Consider the following 27,634-nt stretch of genomic DNA (forward strand, 5'->3'; position numbering starts at 1 on the left):
CTTTCCTGTAAGGGTGGTGAGGCACTAGAATAGGTTGCCCAGGGAGGTTGTGAATGCTCCATTCCTGGCAGTGTTCAAGGCCAGGTTGGACGAGGCCTTGAGTGATACGGTTTAGCGTAAGGTGTCCCAGCCTACGGCAGGGGGGTTGGAACTAGATGATCTTAAGGTCCTTTCCAACCCTAATGATTCTATGATTCTATGATTCTAAGTCCAACCTGACCAACAACACAAGGGAAAAGGAAAGGGAAGACACAGTAAAAATGTCTTTCAGATCTAGCATTTCACAACTGTAATCCAGTTCTAGTGCTTTCCAGGCTGGCAGATCCACCTAACCCCATCTACCACAACTGCCTATCCAAGCCTCATCACATCTCCAAACACGAAGTCAGCTTTGTCCACTGAACCTGCAGAACACAGCCTATGCAAAAGACTGTATCTGAGCACAAAATGAAATTGAATTTACGTTCAAGGAGTCAACACAAGAAGCAAGAACAAAAGGCTTCCACGCTTTGTGCTTTCCATAGTAACAGCTTAATTTATGAGCTTACCTGTAGCTGCCATACAGTTTGGAGTTCACTGAAGATTCATAGCTGTCCACACATTTCCATCACAGGGGTTCTGTTCTCTTCTTTCTGGGAGCAACAAAAGACAGAGGCCATTGGAGGACTTTATTGAACACACATTTCAGCCTTTTAATTAAAGAACAGGGGGAGAGAGCAGAACAAGAGGAAACAAAGCCAGACTTAAATCACTTAATAATATCTAAGGCCATGTGTCCACACCTTTGCACATGTAAGAGCAGTATAAAGATGCCATACTAATTGTAAATGGTGGCCAAATCAATAGTCTACGGACCTACATAGGCAAATTCTGAAGGAACTGGGCTGCTTGGCCCAAATATCTTGTTGACCTGCTAAAACAGCTGATACTCAAGACCACAATGACATGAAAAATACTCTGATTTAATTTGGATTTAGCCTTGATAATAGGCTGATTTAATTTGGATTTGGCCTTGGTAACACCAAGCACCTTTAACACCAGCACCACAGGACATAAGAAAACTTACACAATTAAGCAAGCAATGAAACATATTCTTGTCTTTTTTTCTTTTTTTTTTTTTTAAGTACCTTTTTTATGCTGGCATGAGAAGCCCTGAAATGAGTGTTCTTAGCATTTATTATACATGGTTTTAAGCTTAGGATTTTCCTGCACTAAAAGTGGCAAGTCTTGTCCACTGAGGCTGCTGCAGACCACTGAGGAGCTAGTGACAGCAGAGTTTTGCAAGGCACAGCACCATGCTCCAAGGCTGGAACTTACTGCCCGGTAGTCTCTCCAGAGACTACCATGGCCTTTCCAAGGCAGAAATTGACACCTATTTTGCTTATGTGCAAGTTTGGAAGTCTTTTTTCCACCCTTCTGCAAGTGAACTTTCAATCAAAAACACAGTCTATGCTATTTTTATCTATATTCAACCCAGCAGCTTTACGTTAAGGTCCCTGTTAACAGAAGCACTGGTGAACACCACCTCATCCCAATGGTCTGCTTGAAGTGGCTGGGTGGGGAGCAACACTTCCTCAGTTCCTCCACAGGGCAGACATGGAAGGAGGACAGCCAAAAGCACATTAGGAGAACTGAATTTAGATCTTATTTAGACTTTAAAGCAAACATTTTCAGAAAGGAGAGCAGGGGAGAGTCACATCTACATACACTACCTGGCCACCAGCCACGCCAGTGCAACCATGCCCACAAGGCAAAGGCTTGCCTGACCATATCCACACCATGCTCTAAGCCACGACAGCAACTCAGGAAAGCCACAGCCCAGCTGCCGCCTCCTCAGCCCCTCAGGGTAAGAGTGCCCTGCCCACAGCCCTGCCTGCTGAGAGGATCCTGTCACAGAGCAGGAGAGGTGGTGCCCTATGGCTGCAGGGCAGGAGGCCCAGAGCCTGCCCACTGTGGGGCTGATCTTCCCCTGGGCACCGGAAGCGGGCATGTGAAAAGGCAGAGCATTTTCCCCCAGAAGAGGAGCTAACTTGTCTGCACATGCCTGAGGGAGTAAAATAATCCCCGTGGTTACTGGGGAAGGGGCACTCGCCCCAAATACACAGGAGGGCTTGCTAGAGACATCTCAACCCCAGCTGAACACTGATGGGGGGGGAAATGTATGGGACTTGCAAAACATGAAGGTCTGTTCCTCCCATGTGTGAGGCCCCTTTGCCTCCTGGCTGCTTGAACCATGGGGAAAAACAGGTCCATTTAAGATAAGCAGCAGCACTCAAGCTGTGATGATGTTGCTGGTACATCCTGTGTGGTACTGCAGAGAACAGTGGCAAGAAAAGGGAATTGAAAGCCTTAGAGGGGCTCTGGAAAACCACCTTCTCCGCAGGCTGGCAGCTGGACAGGTGCGCACTCACCCTTGCACAATCACTCTCTGTAGCCAAAAGCACCCAGAAAGTGCAACAGGCAGTATACGGGGGTCAAGTGAGCATGGAGGTTTGAGGTCACCGGGCGGAGGAGGGAACCAAGACATCTCCCCTTGTCCATAACCCCCTCAGACCCATGGCTATACCCTATACTCCCTGCTAGCACTGGGTCACTGCTCAGAGCTTCCTCTCTGCAGGCTGACAGGGCCAGAGGCAATGGCCAGTCTTCTTCAGTGACATTCCCATCCCTAAGTAAGTTTTCACCATGGAGACCGCCTCTCTCTTTCATCTCTCATCCCAAGAGAAATAACATTGCGGGGCTCCAGTTCCTGCCTGTTAGCTCAAACCAAAAGGAATAACTATAAACTAAGAATAAATACTAATTAACCTGAATCTTTTTTCATATCGTGATCTGAACCAGACGCTATATCTATCTTTAACGTAAGGCTGCTTTGAGATGCACCCTCTATCTGCAGCAGGCAAAAATAAGATTCTTGCTTTTGAGAAAGTTAATTGTGGGCCTCAACAAGTCACATTTCTTGGCAATACTTATCTTGAAATGCTGTGAACTCACAAGGGTTTGAGAGGCCATATATTTTGAGTGCCTCCAATACAGCGAGTTTTGTGATCGAGGAGCATTTAATCCAGCAACTTTCCCACATCCTGCTGGAAAAAGAGGTGAGTTATTTCTCATAGTGTGGACAGCTTTTGAGGTGCACACAAGTGTTGAATAAAGGCTGTCCCACAAAATTCAGTCAAAGGCTTCACAGAAGCACAGCTGAGATTTAGCCCCACCAGTGCAGGGGAGAGTGGGGTGGAAGGCATACACTATTCCCTGTTGAGCTGGTTAAAGTCTATATTTGGCTTTATATGGGTTCTAGTATCAGAGAGAGAAAAATAGAACAGGGTTAAAAATGAAGATTTATTTCCTCAAGTATTTCAATTTTTTTCAAAGCTGCTTTGTTTTGATTTTTTTTTTTTTTTGGTTGAAAGTAAACAGTGTACAGCTGTGAAGAGCTGAGCCAACAATAACAGTTACCTCTGCTCTCCTAGAAAAAAGCCCACAAGTCTAGGCTGAAGGAAAGAATGGCAGCACCATCACCCCAGGAGAGCCTGAACAGCTATTTGGTAGCCAAAACCACTGAGGATTAAGTATCATTCCACCTTCTTGACAAGTCCAACTACCGTCTATCTCCTCTCTGTGTCTTGCAAAGTGGCGGTGTTTCCTAAGGTAGTAAGGTATTAAGCATGCAGAGAAAACCTTATGGGACAACCAGAAGTTACTTCATTCTTGCCAAATCTGATGAGAATTATATACCAAAGTTTTTGAGAATCCTGCTAAATTTAATGACTAAATTTTTCTTAAGTCCTCTATTTAAGGTGTTGGCTGGCTGTAAATCTCCAAAGGTACCTAGTCAGCAGGAAGCACTAGACAGAGTTTAAGCTACGTGAACAGAGTCCCAGGTGCTCATGTGTATTTTAGGCGCATAAACCAACCTTCAAAAGCCTGGTCAAGAGTCCTTTCCTTGAACTGAAAGCTCATATTCTTAGATGAGTCCCACAACCAAAACTCCCATTGTAACAAATGCACAGGCATCTCCTTTCCTGGATGTGGGTGGTTTTGATGCCTGCGCTAGTTATAAGAAGCAATGTCCTGGAGAATGTGAAATTTAGGAAGATGAGTAATGTACAAAGTGTGGAGGCAGTGAGAGATGATCCACATATTATGTGCTTTTATTTAATAATTTATAAATAAATATGTGCTTTCCCAAACTGCCCCTCAGCCTAGCAATTATATGTTGCCTGATTTCTTGTTAGTGCTGTTCTTTTAGAATAACAAACTGTTCCCAAAGCCTCACATACACAGTTAGACAATCAAAGTACTGTGTGCGATTTTCCACTTAGTTCATTCAGTTAGCTGCAAATAAAACAATACAACTAAAAGCCTTGTATGTTTCTCTGAAAAAATACAAAACTTTAGTTGTTATTATTAATATATACAACCTACAAGAAAGAGTAACAAAGCCCCTTTGTCTTCCCTGTTGTAGTAATTTTCTTATCCTTTTCTGTAGATGCCCTGGCAGTCATCAATATTTCTTTCAGTCACTGTTCTTCAAAAGACACACACTTTTCATTCAACTGCACAGAATGGAAAGGAATTCAGTGGGCCAGATTTCCTTGGTGATCAGACCCACTTTAGCTGCCCAGGGTGGACTCAAGGTGAAGATGCAGCAGTCTCATCAAGAAGAGAATTGAACCTATTTAGAAGGGAAGAGGTCAACATTTTAGCAGGCAGTAATGATATTTCTGTTCAGATTTTACCTAGATATTTTACCTAAATATTTCATATTTCTGGAAAAGCAGCATCTTCATGGCTACTGATCTGTGCTCACCCACTTAATATAAATGGCATACCAAGTTTCAGTGGATCTGTAGAGCCATTCCTTTTATGGTTTATGGGGCTTCACTAATGAAACCTGATGATAATCTATTCAATATTATACCAGTTCCACAGGTGGAAAAGAGAATAGAGGCTGTACCTTGCCCCACGAGAAAGTGATAAGCCATCCTAAGAGAGCAGCTGTGACTGTCTCCCATTCCACTAAGCTCCTCCAGTAACTGCGCAGATTTCTATCAGCCAAGAACACACTCAGAGTGTGCAGTGCTCAGCAGCAACATCCCTGCAGTCTGAGAATGCACTGTGTTTGTCCAAGTCTTACAACGTTTCCAGAGCTTTTATGAGAAGGGTACATGTCAACACTGTCCCAGGTAGAAGACTTGCTACTATTCGGTATGTTAATTCATTATTTCAGCTCTAATTTTTGACAGAGGCTTTGATTCAGCCTACTCCTGCAAGAGAATAACAAACTGCTGATTTGGATCTGCAGACTTAATTATTATCCCACCAACATAAATAAGAATTTCATTTAAGTTCAGTTCCTGAAGAAAAAATGATTGTGCCTACTTTGATAAGATGGTATGAAATCTATCCAAACATTTATCAAATTATGTGAAATCTTATGAAAGAATATGTTCTGAGATTTTGTGAATAAAATCCCCCAGGAAGCAGTAACACCAAAATGTATGTCAGAGCAGAGACTCACGAAGTTTGGTCCAAGGGGAATTCATAGCTCATCTAGTGTTCACCTTTATTCTTTTATCCCAATACACAACAGTACAAAAAGGGGATGGCAAAGTAAAGAACCAAAACCAGCATTTCTTTTCCAGAAAGGCAGAACTCTCTGCCAAACCCAGCTCCAATTACAGAAACAATTTCCATTATTTTCCTTCCTTTCAGTTACTGTAGTTCTGCAAAGATGTTACACAGTAAAGAATGGCAAGAAAGACAATTCACAAAAAAAGATACTTATTCCAAAGTTATTAAAAGAAATGCTAATACCATTCTCCTGGCATATGACTTTATGCTTGAAGAATCTTGCAGTTTGCATATAATCTGGGTGAAAGAAACCTGGTTGAAAGACCACACATCCAACTATTGATAAATATTTCCAGCAAATCTAATGAAAAAAGGCCCCCAACCATCTCTGTTTGGCATGTTTTTTCCAAACGTGTTTTCTTAGCTTAGGTCACTATGACGGAGATAACACTAGGCAGATAGCAACTATATGTCTTCTGTAACAAAAATACTTTTCATAAGACATTTCAGGGAAATTGGATTACTAACAAACTTTTTATAAAGTTAAACTTATTATCAATGGATACCAAGGATCATGTTATTACAGTAACCTATATATAGTAAGGCACTGTCCATGAAATCAAAGAGATATTTCACATCACTTTAATATACTGACATTATCAAACAACTTACTGGTAACATTTTCATTATCATCTACACTTAACCTTCTTTATGCTTTCAAGTGCCCTTATGTTCTATACCTGAAAACATGCAATTTACCTCCACAGAATAACTCCAAAAATCACATCAAGGAAGTTCTTTATTGGTTTCACTCAATGACTTCCAGACTAAATCTGCTCTTCTATAAACACAGTAAAGGCTTTCTGTAAACATCTAGTCTAAAAACACACGGTTGAAGTTAGTAGATCTTTTCAATCCAGCAACAAAGGACCATGCAACTGGAACACAGATAATGACTCTGATAATGACACACATGCTGGAACAAAAATCAGTGATGAGACACTCAGTATGAGAAGAATAAAACCATATTAAAAAAATTAAAAGAAGATTGTGGAGCACACAAAAGGAGTACGTTTGAATGTGAAAGTACCTGCCTTTTACCTACTCACCTTTCAGACATTTGGCTTCACTAAACTCCCAAGTAGCAATGCAAAAATAAGCATAAATGCCAGAATGCCAAGGTAAGGAAGAGGCAGACATTGTAAATCTGTTCACAGTAGTATTCCAGATTGGTGCTAAAATGAGAGTTATGAGCTACATTCATTTCAAGCAAATGTAAGAATATCTACACTCAGTTCAGGCCTTCTTTAGACATCATCTACTCGGGAAGAAAGGAAGAAATTATAGCTTCTGTAGAACAGCAGTGAAAGTGACAAAAAGTGACAGAAAGTGAAAGCAAACAAACTCTAGTGCCTTATTCAGTTCAAGTGAAGGAGAGTTACACATGTGAATCCCTGAGGGTGACATTCTATCCAGCCTAACATGGCTGTGTTTACCCACACTGCAGGCTCCCAGATCAAAACAGTTGCCTCAAGCCTCCAGAAGAAAAATGGTTTCACAATATACTGTTATAAATAGAGGTTGGGTGGACAAACCACCTCTCCTTGTAAAAAAAGCTTTCTTACTTAAAAGTTTGCTGGCAGCCGTGATCTATACCAGTCACATCAGAAGAGCGGTAGAAAGCTAACAGTGACATTTCAGGCCCATGCATCTTGAATAGTTTCTCTTGTGAATGGATAAATATTCTCCAGGCCTCCTAGAACAGGGAAACAAAGAAGAGCAAAAGAAGCCCTAGAGTCCTCCAAAGTTTCTGGAGAATCTCAGCATTTCCATCTAGCTTTCCATTAAAGTATTTCTATCCTTGGTTATTGATACTAAATAAAGCCATGAATACACTGAATAGTAACAAATCAGCAGCAGCTAATAAAATTAAAGTAAGCTAGACAAATTGCTATATAGAACAAAGTAGATTCTTCCCTCAAGCAGCAACGACAAGAGCAGAAAGAAAATCAGCAGATGTGTGGTGCAGACCATCAGCTGGGAAGAACTGGCAGTTGTGTAAATTCTGTGGTTTGGTCCTGGAGATTGTGGCTTCAACCCCAGGTCCCAATTCCTTACCACAAACCACCAGAGATCTCTCTGAGTAAATGCAAGGCCTGCTCCTTCTCAGCAAGGCTCCATCAAACTTAAATACAATCCATGCAAAAAGCCTCCAGCTTAAGCATCCTGCCATAGGCATGGTTGTTCAACACACCAATATGCAGACAGGAATTGGCTGGAGTGTAACATAGGGGAGAATGAGACCCATTCAGTGTGACAACCAGAGAAAAACCCCTGACCACCTCCCATCAGCTCAGGCTGCCCGTCTTGTTGGACAGCCTGTCAGGAACACAACTCATCTGCCTTCTCTGAATCAGACACAGAGAACTGCAGATTGCTTAATATTGCCTGTATTCCAGGAGCATCCTGGATACCGTAATCGTGCTAATCAGGTACTGGAACAGGCTTTCCAGGAAAGTGCTACTCAGATATTGGAAGAGGCTTCCCAGGAAAGTGGTGGAATCACCATCCCTGGAAGTGTTGAAAAACTGTATAGATGAGATCCTCAGTGATACGGTTTAGTGGTGGACTTGGCAGTTCTGGGGTAATGGTTGGACTTGATGATCATAATAAAGTCTTTTCCAACCTAGATGATTCTATGGTTCTATGATCATGGCCCTTGGCCATGCTCTGCTAGGCACTTTCCACACACTAGGCAATGGGCAGCCTCTGCATGCTAGGGCTACTCTAAGGAAGGCCCATCCACTTCCAGCAGTACTTGAAGAACAGCAGCTTTTGAACCACTCCATGCTCAAGGATGCCCTTCCCAGCATCTGAACAAAGCTAACAGCCTCTGTTTCTGAACACTGGGAATAAAGCAAACCTGTATGAGCACCAGTAGCCAAAACTACCCAACCTGTTGACAGTGGATCTAGACAGATGAAAGCCACATGTGGGTGAAAGCAGGGCAGCCCCTGCTTTGCGTTTTGGTACAGATGTACACAAAGAAAGGAGTGAGGGCAGAGCGGAGACAGTGGAACCTTGGAGAGGGTGTCTGTTACTTAAAATCACTCTAAAGCACGTTATAGATCTGTTAAATCATTGTGGCTTACCCTGTATTTCAGAGTAAATTAGTAACTTTTCAGAGGGAGTGAAGAAAATACCACTCCAATTTTAAATAATGAAAATGCTAAAAAACCTACACTTAACAGCTCTAAAACTGCAGCAAGTCACCCACCAACACCCACCCCTCTTGTCAGCAGGCTTTTTTCAGCTTTGCCTATTATTTGTGTCGAGCCAGAAATGCTTAATGTTTGCTGTGCTTATCTGCTCAACTTTCAGGAGCCACAGATGTTATAATATGTACCTGTGCCACTGACCTCTTTCCCCATAGCATTTTGATCAAATAAGTAACAAACACGGAGTTTCCAAAATCATTTGGATTCACTGGCTCTGAGTGCATAGCTGTAAAAAATCTGCTTTAAGATTAACATCCAATTTTATTCATGCCTCAGGCTTCACCACAGCATCTATTTTTGTAAGATTAACAGCAAGATCCCAGTTCTCCAGAAATGTAAAGAGTAACAGCCAATTGTAAAAGGAAGATGATGTTTCCTAACCTACCCTTGCTCACATCCAGGAAGGTACATTTTCCTCGCCTTTTCCCTGGTGGGTGTAATTTCTATTTGCATTTTTGCACCCACAACATGCAGCATGTATATTAGTCCTTCTGCCTCCCATTAGCTGAAATGCATTTCTGATGAAACTGTGATTGCCAAAAAATACTAACTTGTGCAAAGTGTACCCTGAAAGACAGCTTTTACTCTGGAGGAGTTAAGAAACAGCCATCTTCCTCTACCTTGCACAACAGCTTTTTGAATCATCTAACTTGATAATACAAGTATAGAAAATGAGCACTTGATATTTCAGCTAATCCATTTGAAAGAATATACATGAAAACACTTATTTTTTGAACATGGCAATTGGAGGACAAATTGAGGGTCATTTCTAACCTAAACAGCAGAAGAAAAGTTGCTTTAGGTAGTGCCTTTGGTCTGTCTGTCAATTAGAGCTATTGCATTGCTGTCAACTTGCAGTCCTTCTTTAGTTCCAGCTTTGCTCCTCCGCCCAACAACTCTGGGTTTCTCCCCTCCAGCTAGCTGTTTGAGATAGGCAGGCAAAGTGGTAAAAGATTATCAAATTGCAAGTGTCATTCCTGACAAAATGCATCTCAATGCTGGAAGGAATTTTAGGGTTTAAGCTAAAACACCACCCTAAAGGGTTCCTCAGAACCTGTCAATATCTGTACTTTGGATGGAAAGCTACCACTGAGCGCAGTGTGTCCAACATATAGAACCTGCCACGAAATTAAGTTCTTCATAAGAAAGCTCATCTCAGTCTTGATTGGTAACAATAACAAGGAGACAAGATGAGACCATCAGTCTCAATTGTGAAGACAGTGTTTTCCTCCCATATTATTCTGTCTGTCATGTTCCCTTCAGGTTCCAAAGGAATCCCTGTCTCATACATCATTATTTCCCACAAAGCTTGAAAGCCTTCAGGGGGGTTTCTTCCTGCCCACTGTACCAGCCTTGATGTCTGAGTACCTTCAGAACAGTGACAGAGGCCTCTGCCAGCAATAAAGGGGAACATCTGCATACCAATTAAACTGCTGAGGCTGAAGAGTTAAAAAAAAAAAAGAGGGGGGGAAAGCCTTGAAAGTAAATCTGAGCCAAGTTCTAATTAATGCCCTAGGCCCCGATTCACCACAGCACTTAAGCATGTAGTTAACTTTAAGCGTGTATTTAGTTCCACTGAAGTCAAAAGACAGCATCAAGAGGCAAACTACATTAGCACAATTTAATACTCTTTGGGCTAATTAATTAACCATAAAAATTAACTATGAGAACTGTATTTCCTATTTCCCTTGCTGTGACATTTCCAGATAAAAATACTTGGATGTGGCTGGAATAAACAAAAAGCACTACCTTGTTTGCCTGTCATGGGCTGCTCAGTCCTACAGCTGTGAGGGCCAGTTGCAAAAAACAGCTAAAGGAGCTGAACTCTCTGCATATCACAGCCTAATATCTGTATCTTCTATGTGATGGCAGCATGCAGGCACAAAAAGCACAGCCCTTGTCCTGAGAAGCAGCAATCTAAGAAATTAAAAGTATTGACAACAGATGAGCAAAGCCATCAGGCAGTGGATGGCACATCAAAGATGCCTTTCCTTTTCTCCGCAAAGAGGCATTTCTACACTACAGGGCATCAGCATCCGTTGTGATCAGAGATGGCAAGAAAGGGCAGCAAACAGGGCTGGGTAACCAAGGAAGGCTGAGGGTGGATGTGAATTTGGAGGCAGAACTTGTGAGGTTACCAGGAGAGGCACTGTTAGGCAGAGCTGGCAGGAGAGGAGCAGTGCTCATATCTAAAGCACAGAGCGGCTGGAATATGGTCTAGCCCCAAATGTCGGCAAGGGCTAAACTCTCCTCAATTTCAGTGGAGCAGGACCGAGCCCTGTAAAAAAGAAGCCCAGACTGCAATCTCCAAGTAGCTGAGTAGTCCTGGAGACATCCAGACCTTTTCTCCACTTCATAAGCACAGCATGGTGAATGGCTGCAAAAGCTGCATCAACAATGTGCAGGCTAGATTTGGCCTGAACATGGTCTCCAAGGGCCAAATAGGACCAATTTTCAAGCCCCTGTTGACTTCACAAAGGCATGTGTACTACTAACCATTCTGTAAATCAGGATACAAAAAGAAATGCTAGCTAATAAGGGTATTCTAGGATTTCTGCAAAAATGTAACCATGGAAAGTTTGCCAAAATATCATTAATGCTGTACAAGGACCTATAAAAGCTAGTTAATCGAAAGCAGGGGACATAAACTCCTGGCTGACAATACCTCTTTATCTCATCCATTATGAAAACAAAAAAGAACAAAATCAACCCCCCAACCAACTAAAACACAATGAGCATTAAAGAAAGTACCATTGCAGCTTTTCAGATTAACTTTGGATTTCCTTGCTTTCATTGATTTAAGAGGTTTATTGTTACTTTATTGGTTTTTTAATTGCTGATACTGAAAATTCTTTTATCTTTCAAAGACCTTAAAGTCTGTTATATAAATACATAATTAAAGCCTCTTTCACCGGGGTATAATTTACTCTATAGTTTACAACAGCTGCACTACAGCCATTACAGTTTATCATTTAAAAGCCTAATTAGGGGCTTCTTAATTAGTGGATCCTTCAGTCACTAGACTGTGACTGTGTATAAGACACTTGGCAGCTATAACATGTTACAAATCTGCCTGAAATGTTTCTGTGAAAACAGGGTGTGTACAAGCCCCAAAAGACATTCATTGTCCCTGCAGGTCAGCCTATCTGAACATGCAAACCTCCATGCTACATCTTTACTCTCCTCTCTAAGTGCACAGCTGGTCTACACACAGCCTTTCCTTCATGCACATTGGAAACCACCAGCACATCCTGAGGCAAGCCCCCAGCCTATCTGAGCTGATCTGATACGATAGCCTATTCTGATGTGACCATGCTCATGTTCAAACACAACTGAAAGAGAGGATGGGACTGTGCCTACTGGCTACTCAGGCTTTCACTTGGCTTGTCAAGTGCTTTTTCCAGCAAACGTAGCTCCTTGCTGCTGCCACGCTCTCCCTCAACTCTGCACAATGCTGGATTCTGTGGGCAGTTCCTCTGTGGTGCCCAAAGTACTTGCATTACTAGAAGGAAGAAGAGGGGAGCCAGTTACTGCCTTTCACTTGTAGCCACCGACATATATTTCTCGTTAATCACCACCAAATTAGCACTAACTGAGATTTTAAGTGATTTGCCCAGAGAAAGAACTCTTTCTTTTTTCCCTCCGTGTGGCGTAGTGCAAGAGCAGCTGGTATAGTCCATAGCTACTCTTTAACAGGAATCACTCACCAGAATGAGCCTCATATCAGCTTGGGGTTCAGAGAACCCACAGCTCAGTGAGTAAAGAGCTTGTCCTGATCATACTCTGGAAGACTAGTGGGGTTTTGTTTTCACCGGCTTGTAGCACAGGAGCTGTGCTGTTATAGAGGATCAGATTTGGGGCCTGCCAGCATTTGGGAGCATTGCTTTCAACGATACAGTGGCAAAATCATGAGCTTTATTGACTGCAGGATAATATAAATCAGCTATTGAAAACCTGTATCATTAGTCCTATTGCTTTCCAGTGTTAGATAGCTGCAGTAATGGATTGGTGTCTCTATCTCATCCTCCCACTGGAAAGCAACATATATAGGACCGATCAATAACCTGCTCTAAGTAATGTGTAGACATGTCAGGTGCAAATATCTCCCTTTCTCAAAGGTATTAAAGACCAGATATTTTTTGCAAAATTTAGGCCAGGCAAAAAATTGCTTTGGGTAAATTTTTGTTATGGCGGAGTACAGCATGACCAGATCCACCCACCTGGTTACAAGGAAGTTTTAAATAGCAAGGAAATGACTATATGTATGTATTACTTTGCAGGGTCAATAGCTCAAGATGTTCCTTTGCAACAGGATAGATTTCTATTTGAAAAGCATTTTCTGTAACATCCATGTTGCTGAGGGTCCTCTGTTTGACAGGAAATAACTAGATTATTTCCTCATGATGTTGCCACCTTCCTCAGCTGAAATCCTAAAGTACCTTCAAAATCAGTACCAAAATCCTCTGCCATTAATAGGGCCAGCATTTAATCCTATTGTGTCACAGCATATTACCCACTCAATTTAGTGTTGCCAAATTTGAAGTCAATTAAAACCCTACAGGTCACAGCCTTGCTTGCCCATGGAGCAGTGCAGAGGCTAGAGTTATTAAAGGGCCTTCCCTGTATGGGGATGGCATCATTTTGACTCCATCATTATGATTAAAACATGTCCACGTGTTTCTTTCCCTTACCCCACTCTCTGTGCCATTTGCACACACACAGAGGGATTATATTCAAGATTGTAAAGCGGGTCACAGAGGAGCTGAAGGTTTCACAGATATTATTATGTTACAGCTTCCAAGGATGTTCGTGGGCACACAAAGCCACAGATGTACATTGAGTCCTAGCCTGCTGTGGTACTGACATCACATCAAGACAGTCTTTTCAGGGGAGAACAGACAAACAGGAGCCAAGGCTTTCTGAAAGACGAGTTGTCACCTTTTGAAAATCCTTGTGTCAAGCTGCCTACGGACTCAACTGAGAACTTCACAGAGACGACATATTTCTTTGAGGTGACCTTCCAGAAAACTCTGTGCTACAAATTCCAGGAAATCCTTGCACCTTAAACTAAGCACCCTTTTAAACAGGTCCTTCTTGTGCAATACTTACACTGTGCAGCCAGTAAATTCAGTGGCATCCAAGTGATACCATGGAAATGAAGCTGGATGAGCATGGTACTGCCACAGCTCCCAGCAGGACAGCTCACCACCTCAGCTCCTTCAGCACCTGGGCACCACGGCAGGGATTTCAAGTGGCACATAAGCACACCACTGTCCCGGCTGACCCGCTCCAGCCCCAGGTCCGCTGCCTGGACCCTTGGGTTCAGAAGAAAGAAATGGATCCTTCTGGCAATCCCTTTCATGGGGGCAGGATCATGGATTATCATTTTGTGTAGTTCTCAGCTGCTTCCCCTCCCCCCCCCTTTTTTTTAAATAAATGAAAACACACCAGAAGAGCTCAGCGTCTTCTTTCAGAACTCCTCTATTCCACTGACTTGTTCCAACCTTCATCACAGCTCTTCCCTTGTCAGCAGCTGTACCACTGTGCTATACCTCTGCCCACGCACAAATGCACTGGTTGAAGGTATGAACTGGAATCTCTCCCTTAAAGGAACAAGCAGCCATCCCAGAGACTGACACAGCTGCTATTTGCATGTTAAAAGAGGAAAAGAAGGTGCATGACTGAGCCCAAATTAGCATGATCAAAGCCTCCCACCACATTTGCAAACTACAGTTTGCACAATGGTGCTAGCAGAGGTGCACACTTTCCTCACGAAGATTTCTACCTCAGCCATAAGGAAACTTGGCTAACAGTGGTTCACAAAATTTAGTATCACATGAGCTTTTAAGTCCCTGTTTTCCTAAAATTTACAGAGTACTACAAAAACAGAAACTCGGTGGATGCAGGGTGAGCTGGATATGCCCAGGTTTAATGTCATCTCCACTTCCAGCTTGATTCCTGAAGCTGGCTACCTCAGCAAGAAGCGTATTTTCTAAGGCCTCCATCACTTCTGTACCCCTAGGTTTTAGAATGTCCAGGAATATTCACAGTTCTCAGTGCATCTAAAAATGAAAACCAAATTATGCAGGACAAATGCAGATCTAACGCTTCATGTCTCATTTCCACCTTTCAAGAAATGAGTACCATTAACCAGTTTTTCACAATCAGTTCTTTCAAAAGGATGCTGTGGAGATTCATTTATGTCTGCAAAGTCTTGCTGAAGACACACACTTAATAAACAATAAGAATTTGTATTTTAGCACTATCTTTGACTCTTTCTCTGGCTATGTACACACATACTTAAGCATCCGTGCCTGTGCACATACCTATGGGGTCATAAAAAGAGAATTAGTATCTCAGTAGACTATTTAAGCAGTGTAATTTTATTAAGAGCTGTCCTCCAAACCAAAATGCATTTTTAAGGTCTTGCTGCAGAGAAGTTATAGACTCTTTTTACTTTATCATCATACTTTCATGGAAGCTGTTGCAACAATACAGTGCCCTACTATTTCCACAGTAGGTTTAGCTTATCTAAGAGACTAGAAAACAGTAAATGCAGACATTAATGGTAATAAAAATCAAAGCTAAGCCCTACATGAAGGGAAACAAATTCCAAAATGAAAAATTCGATTACACAGTACCTGTCTCCTGTCTTGACTTCCTTATTATACGTAGAAATTAACCCTGTCATTAAGTACTTTGATCAGGCTGTAAATAAACAGCTTATAACGGCATGAAATCTACCACAGCAAGCAGGCAAATGAACAAGGGGAGAAATACTGACATTTGGGGCTGCTGTCAGACATCAAGTGCTCCTATTCCCTCAGGGCCAAGCTGCTAGAGTAAATGGGGTTACTCCAAGAATTAATTGCTCCCTTTTGGTTCTCACTACTTCCAGAAAGTTTCTGTAATAATATCTAAGGGGCTATCATTTGGAGATCAGTAGCATTGTTTTAAGATCTTTGAGACACTTGTAAGTTGTTGTAACTGCTCTGAGGCTAAAACTCAGCATAGAAATTCCCAGCCCATGATGGAGCTGAAGCAGTATCACCTCTTTAAACTGTTCTGAGGTCAAAAGAAGAAAAACATTATTTAAGTAGGAATAGTCAGTATAATTTATCTACTCACAATTAAGACACCAGAGGAGAGGTGCCCATGGTCAAATTGGTCCAGGTGTGCATCACTCAAAAATGAGGAATGGCATCATTTCACATACTCCAGGGCCAAATATTTGTCACTTAAATTTGGAGACTCTCTATGCACTAATGCATATTATAAACAAGATTTCTGGGAAATTGAGAGGGCTTTTTTATGGTTTGTTTGTCAGGATTTTAGAGTAGAAGTTGCTTTCTTCTGGGATGCATCTAAAGCAATGAAACTTTACTTACTTATAATATTATCTAAATTCTTTGCACATGTAGACTGCTACACAATCAGAGGTGGTCAGGCCAACAGGGTCTCCTCCCAGCTCTGCCCCTGGCCTATCACAAGTTCCTTGCCATCTCTGAGCCCCATTTTCAAGCCCCTATGTTTCCTGTTAGCTTTTCCCACTCCTTTGCTCAGGAGACCCTCAGCACGGAGAAGGACTGAGGATGGCCAAATTCAACATCAACCCCAGAACACTGCCTGGGGATGCTCCATTTTGTCTAGAAAGTACAGTTTAGCTGCTTGCTCCTCTCTGCCTTCTTAGGTTAGCTGCAGTGGGGTTTCTGGTGAATTGCCAAGTACAGCAGGCACAGACATAAGGGAGAAATCCTGACCCAAAAAGGCAAAGGCAGTTTCCCACCATCTTCAAGATGGCCAAGATTTTACTTCTAACATCCTAATAAAAGCTTGGAAAAAAACTAAGCAACCCTACAGATTGTTTCTGCATGCATAGCTGAACATATTGCAGAACAGACATTTTATTATTCCTAGGAGCACTTAAATCCAGTATTTCCTCTGCTTTTCATAATCCATTCTTTTATCCCATTGCTTCAATCAGCTCCAAGATGCTATAGCAAGACATTGTTCAAAACAGCTATCACCACAATTCAGACAAACACGGTCCTAGACCAGAACAGCTCAGCCAAAATATCATAGGCACCTTTTAGCCTCCCAGCATACTGCTCTCTATAAAACTGCGTAGCTGTTCTTACTCATCCCCTGCATACCGGTTGTGTGTTCACAAAAATGGTCCTTTCCAGATCCACAAATACTCAGACACTCTTTTCTGTACAGTCATGCCAAGAATGCAACCATGCCACACCAATATGGGTAAGCATAGGCAAATAATACTATAGATTTGGATAGACTTGGAGGCTTTGATCTCAGGTACGGAGGGGGTCGGCACTTTGAGGTGAAAGTGAGAGGATGATCACTCACCAGCTGGGCAAAGATCAGAGGGTTCATAGGAGATGGGCAGCAGGGAGGAAAGGCACTTGCAGAAGGCAGTTGCAGAGGATGGAGTTAGCTGAAGGCAGCATTTCTACATCTGGCTTTAACAAACCAGACCTGGTTCTTTCAGCACATGTGTAGTCCCTAGTAATAAAGCAAATCAGACATTTCTTTTGAATTTGCAATTCTTGTTGCAGTTCATTTACTTAACTAGTGCTGGGTATTTTGCCTACACTGAAACGCAGTAGGGGTGTACCTGAAATTTCTAACAAACTTAGAAGCGCCTATCAATCTAGGATGCAACTGCACATTACATATACCATCTGCCATATCATTATCATTTGACACTTTTATAATATGTCAGCTTCCCTTCTAAAAATAATTTGCTATTAATATCAATTTTATGTAAGTAGCAGCATGCCAGGAATTTCTCATAGGTCCCATCCCTGCAGAATCCCCAGATTCATCAAGGCAATCAAATCTCATCTGCAAAGTCTTCCAGTGATTACTCTTTCATTCACTTCTTCAGCAGTCTGGAGTTTGGTCTTGTTCCTACTGAATCAAATTCAGCCTTCCTGGTGAACTGCAGCATGCAGAGCAGATTAAGGGCACCAGTCCTGACTGAGCAAGAAATTTTTAAGCATGTAAGTGTACATGTTGCTTCAGTAATCAATGACATCACCGAAATGTGCAGTAAAGCAGGTTGTTAAAACACCTTTCTGTACAGCTGGTGCCATAAAGTGGGAAAACTCCCTGCCACAGCTTTGGAGCTGTGCTAGAATAACTCACGAGTAATGTACATTGGCACTGAAACTTGCCAGTCAGAAAAAGCATAAACAAGAGGAGCAATAACAGCTAGAGGGACACTGCTTTTCAGAACACACTGAATGGCTGTTGGGAGGCAAGACCTGAGCTTTGGTTTAGGTTTAAAACTGAACTTGGGAAGAAAAGCAGCTGCTCAGGGACGCAGCTGAGTCACAGACGGTGCATGAAGAAGCTGTCCTACCTAAACGACTTTCAGGAGATGGTAAAAATTGCAGTTAAGATGAACAAAGTTTTATTAAAGGCTTGCTTTTACTAAATCTTTGTTCCTGCTGTTAAACTGGATTTAAAGCAGTGTGGTAACTTTATTCCACTAGTAACAAATCCCAGCCCAGGAGAATAGCATGCATTTGAATGCGGTTGGATCTACCTACCTAGTACATAGGAACATCTGGCTGCAGAGTAAGGAATGACAGTATGGTCTTCCCTTGCAGGAGGTGAGGCTTGGGGCCAGACTCTCACAGATATAACCAGGACAGTCAGCACCTGCAGCTGCCGTTGAAGTTAATGGGAATTGCTTGTACTTAGCACCACTGAGGATTTCTCTAGGAGAGAAATTCATGATTTATGAGGAGCTCATTGATTACATCAGGAGTCTGTCACAGACTGTGGGAGAAGACACAGCCTTGAAAGGAACCTAAGTTCTGAGGCCTCCCCTTGGAGTACACATATACCTAAGGGCTTCCCTATATAAGATGATGTATGAAAACCAGCCACACATCTGAGAAGTTGATGTCTCGGTACACCCCCAGTATTCCCATCAGGGAAAACGTCTCCAGACAGCTGCAGATTAAACCCAGGTCACACATCAGGAGAACACTGCTTTGATAAGTCCAGGCCTTCCCAACCGCAGGCTGGTATTTCTGGCTAGAAGAACATAGGCATGCTAAATGCAATTACCTTCAGGAGGCACTAAATGTCAGGAAGGCCATACACAAAGTATTTCCAGACCAGAATCAGAGAATGAAAACATGAAGTTTCTTAGTACAGGGTCTAACTCCCTTTCATATCTGCAGGTCTCAGCGGTGCTGTCAGGTAAAGAGCATGGGTATCTATTATGTCCCTTCTCAGCAACGTTTATCCTATCACTCTGCCATTGCTCCTCTGCTAAACAGCCAGAAAGTCATAAAGAAATATTTCTTTCCCATTTTATCTGCACGTGCTCTCCAGAGATTGAATAGTAAAGAAAGCAGCAAGGAAAATATAACCACTTTCAGAGGCCTGTCCCTGTGACAGAAGTTCTCATTTCCTCATGAATAGCATCATGTCACACCTGCCACAACTGCTTCCATTCAGAGACATCTCTGCTGAGGTGCCTACTCAAACATGCAGGAATCCTTTGGGAAAAGGGCCTGGTTGCCCTCTCATTTTCCCTGCAGTCTGTATTCGCATTGTTCTGTTTGCTGGCTAGAAAGAGCTGATAATGTCATGGCATCACTGCTAGTAGCATAGAGCAGATCTGCAGTGCTTGTAAATGGACAGTGCTCAGCTGAATTTCTTGGATTGCCAGTTACTTACACCACCCAAAGATCCTGCATAACATCTGAGCCACTGCTTTACATATTATGCGCTCTCTTCCTCAACAAGATTAGGTATCATGATTTAGAGAACAGAGTGAGTAAGAATTGATATGGTTTTAAAATGGGAATCTTTGCTTCCAATGTGTAAAAATGATTTGTAGCTTGGACACTTGTTCTCAAGTAAACAGCCTAACAGAAACTAAAGGCTTCACTCATCTGAAATTGTTGGAACTTGGTATTTAAAAAACTCTTCAGAAGACACCTGACAAACAAATTACTTCATCTTTGAAGAAAACTTTTTTGGGGGAGTCAGAGAATGTTATTCAAGTAGTTGATAGAACAGACATGTTCAGGATTTTCCTAGGAAATATGTGAAAATTAACCAAAGAGCTCCAGGAACAGCAGACTGCTGCAGTCAGGTTCCCTATTCATCTTTGTCCAAAGGCTGGATTCCTTGGTATGAAGAAGGCACAAGCCATGGCTGATATTTCCCTGTACCTGAGACTCTCATGACATCTCTCTCCCAAGTGTCTTTCTCCACAGCCTCTCCTCTTGTGGGCTTATCTGCATTTTCTTTCCTACTGCCATGTATGCATTGAATTTGGTCAAAAAGGTATTTCCAACCACCTGTCAAATTTGGCTAAAACTAGTCAGGATACCCAAAGCTTCACAGCAGGAAGGGCCCACTTGCACTAGAGGCCAGATTTTAGCGGCATGATGAAAACTCCTATAACTGTTTAGCACCTGCATTGCTGTAAGCCTGAAGAAGAGCTTCATCACAACTCCACAGGGAGGACCTCGCAGTTAGGAGCACAGTCCTGGCAAATCCTGTGCCCTAGAGACTGTCTCACTCTCAGCCCAGTACTCCAGAGCAGCTACGTACTCCAGGGCAGCTACTCCAAGCAGTAGTGTGGGAAAAACCATCCCCTGCAAACAGAGCATCACTTCTTACTGCAGCAATGGGCTGAAAGCAAAGCACAGGGTACTTTCACATGGACAAAGGTAGGGATGGCATTCCCATTCTTCCTTTTAATGCTAATAGGCAAAACCCAGCTACCTATGAAAAGATTAGACCTCATCCAACAGGCCACTTACCTCCTCCTGACATCTAAGTTTCCATTGTACAGCCAGCACAGTAAATGAGATTTTGATGTTGGCAAGCAGGAGGCCAGACACAAGTGTAGAAGTAAGGGAGTTTATTTCATACTGACCAGCTTGATAGCAGAAGTGCCATGGTCATTCTTTCTAATTTCAGGGACCTTTTAAATAAAGTTCCACTCCAGAAGCCAAGCATGAAAGGAGAGGAATGAAAACTCTTTGATAGATAAGATATTACAAGAGACTGTCAGAAGCTTGGTAGGAGAATGAAGTAACACTCTGGATACTGTCATTGAAAACAATAATGAAAGAGTACACCATTTTCTTAACTGAAGTACTATCAAATCTATGTTACTGCCACACAACATATTTTTCCTCCAAAGGTGCCAATTTCAAGCTATGACTATTGATCTCTATCTAACACTTAAAATTAACTGCACTACTAAGGAAAAGTGGCACCAAATCGTTTGAGAACATCAAACAGTAAAAAGCCAATGGGGTCAAATCAAGGTCAGATTTTGATGAGTAAGGTGTCAGAAATTTAATCCATTTTGTCTAAGATAATGTATAGAGCCAGCATTGGGTTGGGTTTTTTTTTCCCTTTCTTTTCTCTAATTTTTTTTTAAGCCAGCTTCTCTAAAAAATACCACAAAAACAGACCTCAACTTTTTTTATGAACTTTTTTCCATGACTGGAGAAAGAAAAGATTAAATGGACTGAAACACAGATGGCAATTATGTCTCTGTTTATTTCCTAATGAGTCACAAGATTATTTTTTGCCTTCTGCCACATCATTTCAGAATACAAGAAAACCTTATCCCTTATCTTGTGGAGACAAAATAATGCTGTTGAAAGTCCCAGTCCAGCAAGACACATATAGCATTTAAAAAAAAACAAATGCAAACCTTTAACCACAAGTGAAGTCCCATTCACCTAAACTCAAATTCAGAAATGATGGGAAAATCTGTTCCACTAGCTGATGAATATGGTGGCTATCAAATTCGATAGTGGTCTCATGACAAAATATTCAATAGTTCTCATAGTGACATATTGCATTTATATCTCAGCATTTAGGGAGAATTAAGTTCCAGAAATACGGCTAGAAAAGGCTCCCCCTCTGCCTTCCCATCAGAGCCAGTGATGCCCATGGCCTCTAACCACCTCCCATTTGAGTCTGCATCCCCCCTGCCTGCCCAGGGTATTCCCCAGCCTCAGGCACTTGACCGAGCTTGCATCCAGACTGAAACCAGGACCCAGGAAGCCTGGCTGCTTCTCATGCTAGAGGCAGTATGGCTATGAGCACAGTGACCCAGCACTGGCTGGGCTCTCAAACTTGGCTGTGGCCACTTTCTTTTAAAACTCAGAATGAGTAACTAATTTGATAGTGGCAACACTGTCTGCTTCTCATATCACAGTCTAGTAATTAGCATGCTCTTGAAAGGAAGCAGAAGATACGTATTCGTCAGTTCAAACCCATGTTTCTCACCTCCTCAGAAAGTGCCTTAACCACAGGGCTTTGGATAGGGGACTCCCCTCTTATCCTACTGAAATCATGCAACAAAAAATCAGGCTTACAACCTAAAAGGGCTGAATATTCAGCCCAGTGATTAGGACACATGGCTGAAAGAGATGAATCCTTTATCTGACGACTTTTCATATGTTTTAGGCAGTAAGTGGAGGAGGATAATATGAATTTGGATCTTGTCAGGAAGAATCTGAATGTGACCTCCCACCTCCTACCAGAACACAAAATATGCAAAAGAGGATCCATTTTAAAGGGAGAGCAAGACACACACTCCTCTCTAAAACAGTGCTACCTCCGTGCTGGAACACACTTGCTTTCCACAGAAATAGGTAAAGACATCTCTACTCAGGAGATGGCTGGTGCTTCAGAAACACCCATATCCTCAGGGTATTTCTGTTTCCTGGGTCTAGGGTTTCCCCCTTCAGCATCTGGGTATTCCTGCAGGAAAAAGGGAGCCTCAGGCTTATGTGTCCCAAGGCACTTTAAAGGCACATACAACTGGTGTGGCGAAGACAGGGCACAGTTAGGTTGAATAATTTGTTACCTAAAAATGCTTCTGACAGATGGCAAGGCTGTTCTGGAATACTGTGAACATAACAGATTTTGGGACAGGGTGCTGAAGAGAACTGATTTTAGTGAAAAGTTGGATTTTTATCAAAATGACCTTTTTACTCTAAATGCCTGCTTTGCATAGAAAATCGCAAAGAAATATCCCAAATTTGATAAGAAATTGTTCATCCCAGCAATTTACTGGAGTTAGGGCTTGGTTGTCCTTTTGATTCATGGACAATTTGCTGCCACTGGATTCCATGTCCAATATCCATCGTCGCCAGATGTTCCCATGATGTATCACAACAGCACAGGACAACGGAAAACCATCATGCGCGTTTAAAAGAGCCGTGAGTTCAAGGAAGACGATGGGTCATTTGCCTTGAAGATTTTCAAGTTCCTTAATTTGATGTGGAAAACCGTTGCTTTTACCTTGTTTCCTCACCACCCTCCTTCAAAATCCCCCAAGAAATAAAATATACTAAATCCATTCTTGTTACCAAGACATTTTCAGGCTAAAGAAATGGAGGTTAGTTGCTGGCACTATGTGTCCATTTGTCTGCCCAAAGATCAGTTCTGCATCCATTCCCTTCCTGTCTCCTCAATGCCTTCAGAAACTACCCGACAGACAGAGAAGGGGAAGGAACTGTGAGTGCTGGGTGGGAAGAGTAGATATAAAAATCCTTGGTTCTGTTTTGATACTTTGCAACAAAGTACAGATCTACATGGCAGATCAGCAAGTCTCAGATTTTAGAGGAAACACTGCCAAAAGATGGTGTTTCTTTTCCTTTAAAAAAGAAGTTGAAACTGTTTATTACTAGGTGTTGTATCGCATCTGAAACTTTCAGTTTCAGTACTTACTTGTGTCATGTATATACCAAGTGGAGAAGGATCTTACTAAAACCTTCCAGGATGAAAACCTTCATGCTAGCCAGTCTAGACATTTTCTAGAAAATACAAAAGTGAGATTAAATGGTGCTGCTATTCTGACTCAAATGAACAGGACAATAATTAAAAGAAAAACAACCTCTTGAACAAAACCAGGAAAACATTAGCTAAAACCAAGCTTAGTTTGAGATGCTGGAATACTACAATACAGATTTTTGAGGTAAATCCATTAAAATTCCAAGCACTTTTAAAAGCATGCTTAAATCATGTATTAAAGTGCATATTTGTCTTGTGATCATGTAGAAACTTTTTTTTCAAGTAAGAACCTAATTTAGCTTCCTAAATTAGGGTGGAAGCCAGTCCACTGGCTTCTCCTTGCTATTTAGCTGTGTATCTATCTACTACGCTAAGATCTTACTTAATTTTTAATGTCTACTTAGTCCCTTAGCTTACTTTGGACTCCTTTTCTAAAAGGTTTCACTTGAGTGAGATGAAAATCACTCATTTCTGACACCATAGCATAGCTAAGAAGAAGAACCATAGGACATGTGGCACAGCCTTAGGGAGATACATCTGTCTGCCCAAGAAAAGGTTGTTTTGTTGTTTTTTTTTTATGGGCTTTTAATATATATTTATTTTTTCCCAATTCCTGGTAATTCTCCTCGCTTAGTTTCCACATACATATTCCACAGAAGAGGTAAAGGTTACCGATGTATTAATATTACTTCTGTACAATGCTCTATGTTTTCAATTAGGCTCACTCCCACAGTGATTTCCATATCTAGCTACTTGCTCTTCTTATTTCTTGATAAGTGATGGCCCCTATCAGGAAGTCGGGGGTGAGTCTGTTACTGCTCTGAGTAAACAACCTAAAGGTCATTTTAGATGTTGGCTTTGACACTGTTGGTTCAATAGCCACCCACCATAGCTGTAACCAGTAAGCTGAAGTTAACCTCAAGGAAAGGCCTTTCAGTGGGTCCTGTTATCTCTTCAACAGAACAACCCCAGTGGGCACTTAATGGTGAAATGAAGAAAATCCTATGAAATTCCCCTCACAGACACCTGACAGAGGCATTTCATCTGACATGAAGATCTAAGTGCTAAGAACGGTGTCCACATGGGTGCCACAGTTCTCCTAGCCAGTACTCAAGGACCTTTTTAATGAGATTTCCCATAGCAGAAATGAAAGTGGCAGAAGACACTCCAGCTACATGTACACAACTGACTTTTGCAGGCATGACTATGTAACCTAGAATGTGAAGGGGTAAGACTGGTGGCTGATACTGGACACCCACTTTGGGTGTCCACACACAGAACACCGTTGCCCAACTTAGACTTCGGCAAGTATTGTTTCTTTCCTTCTGCTCCCACAAGATTAATTAGTAGGAAGCACAGCTTTGCCAAAGTAGATGCATCCATTGCTGGAGTGTGTTGCCAGTACAAACCATCAGTGTGCTTCTGTAAGTAAAAGATACTACTGACATGCCCGGCCACCTTCTCCCACATGCATCTTCATCATGAAAGCAGGAAGACAGACAGGTTCAAAGATACTATCATCCTGCAAAAGGGGAAGAGTTGCATGACTAGATCTAAGATCCAGAGCAAAGGCCAAAGCACTCACAGGGATGATACAGCAAATATGCCTTGCATTAACCCCTCTACAGACTGAACTATGTGTATTCCGTGAGGGGGACCACCACCCAAGACAGAATCCAAAGTACATAACAAAATGACCACTGAAGACCTTTCAGGAAACTCTACAAAAGCAAAGGACATTTTCTTCTCAAAATTAGGTACTTCAGGGTCCTAGGCTCTTGTTTTAGGCATTTGAAGATGATCAAAGAGGATGGAAGAGACAACTCTCACTGAAATGGCATGTAAAAAGTTACTGTGGATTCAGGCCCCTAGGACTCTATACTGATACTGCCTGGTGCTTCATCTCTCTACCCTCACACCAGTGTGCCACTAAGTGTAACAACTTAGTGGCAGGGCATCTCAGACACTCTTCATTCTCCCCAGCCTGAACACAGTACCTCCAGTAGCTGAGGCACTGTTGGGTCTTGTAGTGTCACATCATACACCCTGCCAGTACACACTGTATCTACTTTACAAAAATGGATAAGGCACAGCACAACCCAACCCTCCTTGTTCAGCTAGAGAGATAGTCTGAGTGTCTTCTATACAACAGTGTTGATTGTTGGTAAAAAAGTGATTTACGCACGTGAGGGGGCAGGTTGTACTGATAAACTATCTATCTCCACCTTCCTGTTGAGAGAGGTACATGCTAATACATACGTTCTTAAATTTCTACACAAAGTGCACCTTGTGTCTTTTGTCTTTGTCTCTTTTCTGTGTAGCTAACAAAAAGAAAGAAAAAACCAACAGACCCCTGAAGAACAGCTAAGGGAAGACAGCAAAAATATGTACATACTTCAAAGATGCTGCTGCCTTCTAAGAGCCAGACACCCAGGGGCTTCAAAATACACACATGGCAGTAGCTACCAGAACATCCTGTTCTTCTTTTCCACCACAATTTGTGGGATCCAGCTATATCCATTGTGACCTCTGGCGTTTCTCTCAGATACTCATTCAGAGTGGCATTATCATGCGGGTGCTAATAGATAAAAACCACTTGAGACCGTATCCCATCGCTCTTTTTCCTTCTCTCCCTCTACTCCACAGCAAACAGAGCTCAAGGCTTCAAAGACCTCTGCAAAAGCAGTCAAGCTCAACTTCCACACAGCCCTATATGGTATTGTATAGGCACTGTCATAGCTATTTTCTCCAGACACGGGGCTTCATTTTCCAGTACATATTTTTCACTTTGCGCTAAACAGACAACAGAGTGCGAAAACTCCCATTTTTGGGTTTGACATTATCGTACATACAAGAAAACCATCTGCAGTTTTGAGCTTCAGCTTCTCCTCCAAGTTGGGATCTTTCAGTTACTTTTCCCAATGCGTTTTCCAGCCCAGACACTAATTCAGTCGATTCCCTGCTCCAGCTGCTCTCCTGCTCTGCAAGCAATGTCTGCTTTCTAACATGATGCAGGAGTCACTAAACAGCACCCGAGAGAGTGCTTATAATCCCAGGATGCCATATTACAAAGCAGGATCCTCGAATCCAGTACTTACCCAAACGGGACAAGCGCATGACAGTTGCACAGTCCCAGCACTGTGCACTCCTGAAGGGTAGAATAGCACCAGCAGGGCTTTGCTGCAGTCCAGTTTCACAACCTGTCGTATATTTCTAGTTAAAGGAATCTGGGTGAAGAAAACACAAGCTGTATTTAAGCAATAATACCTTCTGGGAATGTCTAGCAACAAGTGTTCTGAGGAAGGAGATGTGTCTCTGGCCCTTACCCTCACCAGTCAACAACTCCCAGGCTAAGTTAAAATAGCTGCCTTGAAAGTCATAATTGCTATTCTCAGCAGTACAATCCTTTTTTCTTCTTTTTTTTTAATGTACTTTTTAACATGCTGCAAAGTTAAACACGGCTTGCCTGTTACCATGGATATAATTTCATGTTTATAAGACTGGTCTTTCCTGGCAGCTAAATGCCTGCATGGGAACAAAAAGCAAAGTGGGATTTTGTTTGCCATTTGCTCCATTTATAATAATGGAGCAAACTACTTCCTCTATTAACAAGGTTTTGATTTTACTGGAGTTTCTCTAGGGACAGAGTTCCTCTCATTGGCATTAACACATTACAACTGATCCTCCAGCTTGTGTGAGCAGAGCCTTGAACTCAGGTGGCACTACTTATGAAATCAGGGCCACAGAATCAAGTCCCACCATGTCTACATATCTTCCATAACTGATATTAGACAGTATACAGTACACGAAAACATGTTACATCTCTGCCTGATGAAAAGTCCACTCCAAACCCAGAGTGCAGGGCTGAGCTAGAACTAACTTTTATTCAGAGTAAAACCATGATAAATTCTGACTAAACTCAGGCAGTGAAGTTAGGTTTTCCTTTGAGGAAAGGAGCAGTTTTA

At 42.1% G+C, this 27,634-nt stretch overlaps 1 long non-coding RNA gene across 1 annotated transcript in view; it reads right to left on the minus strand.

The window, feature by feature from the left end:
- Positions 1 to 392: 392 nt before the first annotated feature.
- The window catches only part of LOC130605774 (uncharacterized), a 63,106-nt gene continuing 35,864 nt past the window's right edge, over positions 393 to 27,634 (minus strand). Inside the window, exons 2-3 of the long non-coding RNA XR_008973779.1 lie at positions 26,768 to 26,896; positions 393 to 632 (exon numbers count right to left, since the gene is read on the minus strand). This is a non-coding gene — a long non-coding RNA (uncharacterized LOC130605774). The remainder of the gene's footprint in view (positions 633 to 26,767; positions 26,897 to 27,634) is intronic.

Source organism: Pezoporus wallicus, unplaced genomic scaffold (assembly GCF_028554395.1).
Source record: "Pezoporus wallicus isolate ANWC-B61680 ecotype Strahan unplaced genomic scaffold, APGP_CSIRO_Pwel_v1 contig_4816, whole genome shotgun sequence".
In the NCBI taxonomy this organism is placed as follows: domain Eukaryota; kingdom Metazoa; phylum Chordata; class Aves; order Psittaciformes; family Psittacidae; genus Pezoporus; species Pezoporus wallicus.